The 7,240-nt window shown below is 49.9% G+C and overlaps 1 long non-coding RNA gene across 1 annotated transcript; it reads right to left on the bottom strand.

Annotated features, from left to right (window-relative positions):
- Nucleotides 1–2,570: 2,570 nt before the first annotated feature.
- On the bottom strand, nucleotides 2,571–4,403 carry LOC146870893 (uncharacterized). Its single transcript, XR_014959477.1, has 6 exons — nucleotides 4,363–4,403; nucleotides 3,692–3,786; nucleotides 3,515–3,593; nucleotides 3,315–3,416; nucleotides 3,161–3,228; nucleotides 2,571–2,743 (listed from the first exon to the last, which is right to left on the bottom strand). It is a non-coding gene; the product is annotated as an uncharacterized LOC146870893 (long non-coding RNA).
- Nucleotides 4,404–7,240: the final 2,837 nt, after the last annotated feature.

A 7,240-nucleotide genomic window follows, 5' to 3' on the forward strand; every position in this document is an offset into this window, starting at 1 on the left:
AAGGCCAAGCGCACTCCTCCAGTCACGCACACACAGGGGGAACTAGGCACACCCACTGGGTCGGGGGGCAAACGGCAGCCACGCAGCCACAGTGGGAGTCCGCAGTCCTCACGACCCACTTCCTCCAAAACCACTCCCCTTGGCTCCCCTGCCCAACAGTCGGACAAAGAGTCCTTCAGGGCCAGTATGTCCCTCAGCCCCAGTGTGACACCACCCCGCAAGCGGTCGAGGAAGTCCCCAGGCAGGGGAGTTGAGTCCCCCCCTGTTCACACCCTCCCCCAGTAGCGCTGCAACCCATCCCTCCGACCCCCCCCTCCTTGGGGCCTGTGGTTCCTTCGGGTGCAGGGGAGACGCTGGCAGACCTTGCGACCGTGTGCAGCGCCATCCTAACCACCACCTTCGGTGCTGCCCCACCCGCTGTGGTGGAATCGTCCGTCCCTGCACCCACAAAACCTACCCTTGCCCCTCCTGTCCCTGCAGTGCCTGGTCCTTCCCCCCCCACATGATCCCGCCCCCCCTGTGGATGGAAAGGAACTGTGAACTGTGCCTGCAAGCTAGGAGAGACGCGTCCCAATGTGTCCCCCCACCCAGAATTCGCATATGGACTGGCCTATGGGCCTTGTATATAGTGTACATTTCAAATCCAATTTTTTTATGCTGAATAAAGTATTTTGTTTTTCATTTTTCACACGAATGCTTTTCTGGTATTGCTGTTGGTGCTGCTGCTCCCTGAGTTGGGGAGGTGATAATTAAGCCTGGGCGAAGCACTACGCTACGCTCGCGTAGTTTGCGAAGTTCGCGCTACTTCGCACTACGCGAACTGCACGTAGCACAGTGCGAACACACGTAGCGTAGTGTTGCGTAGTGCTGCGGTCATTTTTTGCTTGCTCGCGGTCCTCAACGTCCAGTTGGCGACCGCGAGCAAGCAAAATGACATCCCGGCAAGACTTTTTCCTTGTTCGCGATCAGCAACATCAAGTTGGCGATCGCGAGCATAGAAAATAAACCTCCCGGCGAGATTCCCAACGCGAGGAGGTCAGGTTTCTCATTGCGAGGGGTCGCGTATGCTCGCGACCGCTCACAATGAGAAACTACCAGTTCGCGTTGAGAAAGCTGCCGCTCGAGTAAAAATCTACTCGAGCAGCAGAAAACTACAGCTCGAACTGTGCAAGATGCCATTTTCAATGATTGCACAGTGCCGGTTGCTTGTCCGCACTGTGCAGTCATTGAAAACAACATCTTGCACAGTGCGAACATGTTACTACGCAGTTCGCGAAGTACTACGCGTAGCTCGCGTAGCTCGCGTAGTGCGAACTTCACTTTGCGTAGCTTCGCGAAGTGCTACTTCGCTAACTACGCCCACCCTTAGTGATAATGTGTTAGGTGTCTGGAAAATGTTGTAGTGTGCTGCTCATGGGGAGGACCCTGGTATCTGCGTGCCATCACAAGGTCTCTGCAAATAATCTTTGATCATTTAAGCTCTTACTGTATGGTGACATTGTCCCAAGGAGTGTTCCTTCCTCTGTGGCACCTGACTTCTTCCCTGCAGGGTGTTTCCCAATTGTTGTGCTGACCTGTGTCTACAGTTCCTTGCTGTGTGAGGGATCCCTTCCACTTTGCCCATGCCTGCTCAGCAATGTCTCCGCCTGCATCGTCTGTGCCATCCTTGGTAGTCACTGTACTTGTGTATGGAGTATGATGCCATAGCTTAATGTGGACATGGTCCCTTTTCCGCACTATGCATTTGTGTACTCCCAGCCTAGCCCACGTGTTACTTGTTCTGCAGGGTATTTGGGCACCTGACTGACAATTGTGGGCATTATATCTGTGGGTACTCCACCCTTTTCCTTCCATGGGAGGCAACAACTTGTTGGCTGCCCCAGCACCTGTACAGTCCTATCAGTCCTGGTATGTGGGTGACAGTGTGTGTTCCCTTAGGCTCTCTTAGTTTAGTGGGGTTTCACATGAGGATACAGTCTTGTTGCATGATCTCAGTGTGTGTATTGTGCTGCCACCGCCAGGGGTGGGTATGCATGTGTAATTTGTCATCACACCCACATGTGGTGTGTCATGCAGTGGGGGAAGGACATCAATCCTCATGGGAGTGGGACACTGCTGTCAGTGATGTGTTGTCATGGCACTATCAACATAGTCGCACATTGTGGATGCCTTCATGCACCCATGGAGTTTTGCTAATGGGAGGATGATGTACACACCCCCATGTCTCTGTCCACTGCTGGGAGGCCTCTGCTCCCACCCCTCATTTGTCTGGGCACTGCTGGGAGTGATAGGCACCCACCCCTTATATGTCTGGGCACTGCTGGGGTTCCTCTGCACCCACCCCTCATATGTCTGGGCACTGCTGGGAGTGATAGGCACCTACCCCTCATATGTCTGGGCACTGCTGGGAGTGATAGGCACCCACCCCTCATATGTTTGAAAAGTAACAACCTAGGCAATTCTTATAGATAACATCTGAAAATATTTTATATCCAACAGTCAGAACAATTTAAGCAGTGAAACGAAAAATGGAAATTGTTATTCTTTTTTAATTATAATTGTTTAGTACATTCACAGATAAAAACAAATTTATTATATACATAGTAAAAATCATGACAAACAATAAAATAGGTTGTAGGCTACATAGGGATGAAAAGTAAACAAATGTGGTGGCACAACTGTATACTATTCGACGCGCGTTTCGGCGTAGTTAACGCCTTCGTCAGGAAAAACCCCACAATTCCTGTAATGTAAAAACAAAAAGAATCTAAATAATATTTCGTCACTGCTTATTTACATGTATACATGATGCAATTTTCGTTATTATTATTAAGTTTAGCATATCTTGAGTCTGACTAGGATATTTAATTCGATATATATGGGGTATGCCTTCATTCATAAAGTTATGATAGTGACTTCTTTGTTAGAGCAAATAGTAAGTTCAATCAAATAAAGAAGAGAACAATGTCTACAACGTCACCATTATAGAGATGCAATAAAACATTTGAAGGAATATTTTTTTCTTATCATCATTATTCTGGTTATTAGAGGTTTTACAAGAGAAAAGAATAGAAAAAGAGCACAGAACAGGTAGATGTGTTCTAAGTCTTTCTAAATCAATAGGTGTTACAAGAGGTTTGTTCTTTCATCATATGTCTACCTGTACTCCAAGATGCAAATGTTGGGGTTCCAGGAAATTAAAAAGGTGATTTTCTGATAAATGGACACCTAACAATGTAGAACACATGGTTATATTTTTCTGCGTATAACAATATCCATCTTATTAATTCTAATTGAACAATGATGATTGGTACCTTGATGGATGTTTATTCATTCAGTTATAGTCAGTTGATTTGAGAATGAATGACAATTCTTTTATACTTTTCATTTCGAGAAGCCCATGTAGGTAGCAAAACCTGGGACAATAGGGATTAAAGGATATATAAGTAGCTGCTGTATGAATCTAAATGAAATAATGCAACTGGGTTTTTAGCTAGTGCAGTTATCGCGTTACCTGGTTTGGTGGTAATTTAAGAATAAATGACAATTCTTTTATACTTTTCGTTACGAAGAGCCCATGTGGGTAGTAAAACCTGGGAAAATAGGGATAAAAGGATATAGAAGTAGCTGCTGCATGAATCTAAATGAAATAATGCAACTACGTTTTTAGCTAGTGCAGTTGCTGCGTTACCTGGTTTAATGATGAATTCTTGTGAGTGCCGAGTCTTGATAAAATGATGAGTACTTAAGACATTGACAATAGAAGCGTAGTAGGTATGATGTAACCTAAGAATTGGGGGTAACAGTGATGAAGTCAAATTATAATACGGAAGAAAGATGTAGAAATCAGAGCAGCCACTGTATTATTGAAACAAGAGATACCGGTAATGGTGCATGATAGTGGATATATGAACTACAGGGCAGTAAAACACGCTGCTATTTTAATAATACATGAATCTGGTATTTTTATGTGGTTCATGTATATGGGGAAGATATCGTTATAATGTTGTTATAAGATGCAGCGTTCGTAATTATCAACAGGGCATGATCACGTCATGTTTATGTAAAGGATGTCTAAAAGCCGAGCCAAGATCTAGACAGGCTTACTTTGATATTAGGGACACTTGCAAAGTAGACCGGGCTATTTGTAATGTTGTTGTAAGGTGCAGTGTTAGTATCTTCCAAAAGGGTACGGTCACGTTATATATACTAAATGGATATTTAAAATCTATGTTAAGATCTGGAAAGGCTTGTCTTAATATAAGAAACTCTAACGGTGTCGAGCTGGCTCTTGGTGGCACAGACGCGTTATATTTACTTCATCGATGTCTGGAAGTTGTGCTGAGTTCTGGACAAGCTTACCTTCGTGTTAGAGACGCTTGCGATGTCGACTGGGCTCTTTGAGTGATGGTTGAAACAATGTATCTCTATGTGTCCCGCGTATATATTGGTTCTCGCCACTTTGTAGAATACATTCTGATTGGTGCATATCTAGAGCAAGGCGTGTGAGGCTTACGTTGCTCTAGCAGTATTAAGGTGCGTGTAACGCTTTATTCAAATGGCGTGTTACTATTGGATGGAATAATTCACGTGTGAGCAAAACGTATCGATTTTCAAATCGCATTTGAGTACGGCATGAGAAAAGGCGCTAGAAAGAGTCGCTAACATGTGGTAATCTCTCCTATGTCTTATTTTATAATTTAATGGCCCCAATCGTGTTGAAAATGTGTATAGTTAATGAACGGTTACTGCCACCGTATTATATGGTAAGCTACATGATATATCACACCAATCACACAGTATATAGCATGGTGGACATAAAGATTTTTCAATAGCTGGTCGAAGAGTGTCTAGCACATCAGGCAATGGGGTCTATTATCTTATTATCCCCTCATATGTCTGGGCACTGTTGGGGATCCTCTATACCCACCCCTCATATGTCTGGGCACTGCTGGGGGTCCTCTACGCCCACCCCTCAAATGTCTGGGCACTGCTGGGAGTGATAGACACCCACCCCTCATATGTCTGGGCACTGCTGGGGGTCCTCTGCACCCACCCCTCATATGTCTGGGCACTGCTGGGAGTGATAGGCACCCACCCCTCATATGTCTGGGCACTGCTGGGGGTCCTCTACGCCCACCCCTCATATGTCTGGGCACTGCTGGGAGTGATAGGCACCCACCCCTCATATGTCTGGGCTCTGCTGGGGTTCCTCTGCACCCACCCCTCATATGCCTGGGCACTGCTGGTAGTGATAGGCACCCACCCCTCATATGTCTGGGCACTGCTGGGAGTGATAGGCACCCACCCCTCATATGTCTGGGCACTGCTGGGGGTCCTCTACGCTCACCCCTCATATGTCTGGGCACTGCTGGGAGTGATAGGCACCCACCCCTCATATGTTTGGGCACTGCTGGGAGTGATAGGCACCCACCCCTCATATGTCTGGGCACTGCTGGAGTGATAGGCACCCACCCCTCATATGTCTGGGCACTGCTGGGGGTCCTCTGCACCCACCCCTCATGTCTGGGCACTGCTGGGAGTGATAGGCACCCACCCCTCATATGTCTGGGCACTGCTGGGAGTGATAGGCACCCGCCCCTCATATGTCTGGGAACTGCTGGGGTTCCTCTGCACCCACCCCTCATATGTCTGGGCACTGCTGGTAGTGATAGGCACACACCCCTATGTCTCTGTCCACTGATGTGGATCGTAGCACGACACCCGCCCACACGCTCTGAAGCCCTGGGTACGGGCCATACCACCATTGTTGGGGTGCCGTAGGGGTACGGCCCGTACCCAGGCCTACAGAGCGTGGGTACGGGTCGTACCACGCCTACCCCTACATCACCCCAACAATGGTGGTACGGCCCATACCCAGGCCTGAAGAGCGTGGGTACGGGTCGCACCACGCGTACCCCTACGTCACCCCAGCAATGGTGGTACGGCCCGTACCCAGGCCTGAAGTGCGTGGGTACGCGTGGTGCGACCCGTACCCACGCTCTTCGGCCTGGGTACGGGCCGTACCACCATTGTTGGGGTGACATAGGGGTACGCGTGGTGCGACCCGTACCCACGCTCTTCAGGCCTGGGTACGGGTCGCACCACCATTGTTGGGGTGACGTAGGGGTATGCGTGGTGCGACCCGTACCCACGCTCTTCAGGCCTGGGTACGGGCCGTACCACCATTGTTGGAGTGACGTAGGGGTACGCGTGGTGCGACCCGTACCCACGCTCTTCAGGCCTGGGTACGGGCCGTACCACCATTGTTGGGGTGATGTAGGGGTAGGCGTGGTACGACCCGTACCCACGCTCTTCAGGCCTGGGTACGGGCCGTACCAACATTGTTGGGGTGACGTAGGGGTACGCATGGTGCGACCCGTACCCACGCTCTTCAGGCCTGGGTACTGGCCGTACCACCATTGTTGGGGTGACGTAGGGGTACGCGTGGTGCGACCCGTACCCACGCTCTTCAGGCCTGGGTACAGGCCGTACCACCATTATTGGGGTGACGTAGGGGTACGCGTGGTGCGACCCGTACCCACGCTCTTCAGGCCTGGGTACGGGCCGTACCACCATTGTTGGGGTGACGTAGGGCTACACGTGGTGCGACCCGTTACCACGCTCTTCAGGCCTGGGTACGGGCCGTACCACCATTGTTGGGGTGACGTAGGGGTAGGCGTGGTACGACCCGTACCCACGCTGTTCAGGCCTGGGTACGGTGCGTACCACAATTGTTGTGGTGACGGGACGCGTCCACGTCCACTTCCGTTGTGGCGGGACGCAGGCCTTGGTGGACACGCCCCCCCCAAGTGACCAGTCCCTGGAGGTACGGTACGTACAGGGCATATATACATTTTGCCTTGGGTGGGGGTTATGTTTCCTGCCCGTGCCCCCCACCTTTCCCCCTGGGTGTTTTTCTGACCTTCTGCGGCGTCTGCGTCGGTTCCTGTTCACCAGGTCATAGGCTATGAGGTCCAGGATGACACGTAGGATGGGGTACATGGCTGTCCGTCGCGTACAGGTGCTCCTTCCTCGCGTCGTCCTCAATTTCCCGGCAGTTTTTGGCTGCCGTAAAAAATGCTACATGCGGAGTGACGTAGGCAGGAATCGTACTTGCTGGTTCGTAAAACGCTGCCTGACTCCGTCCGGACGTCACGTACGCGGTTTCCCGGATCGGAATTGTGGGTTTATTTTAGCCGGTTGGTGTTTTGTACGAATCGTATGGAAATGGTATTTC

Source organism: Triturus cristatus, chromosome 1_1, assembly GCF_964204655.1.
Source record: "Triturus cristatus chromosome 1_1, aTriCri1.1, whole genome shotgun sequence".
NCBI classification, from domain to species: Eukaryota; Metazoa; Chordata; class Amphibia; order Caudata; family Salamandridae; genus Triturus; species Triturus cristatus.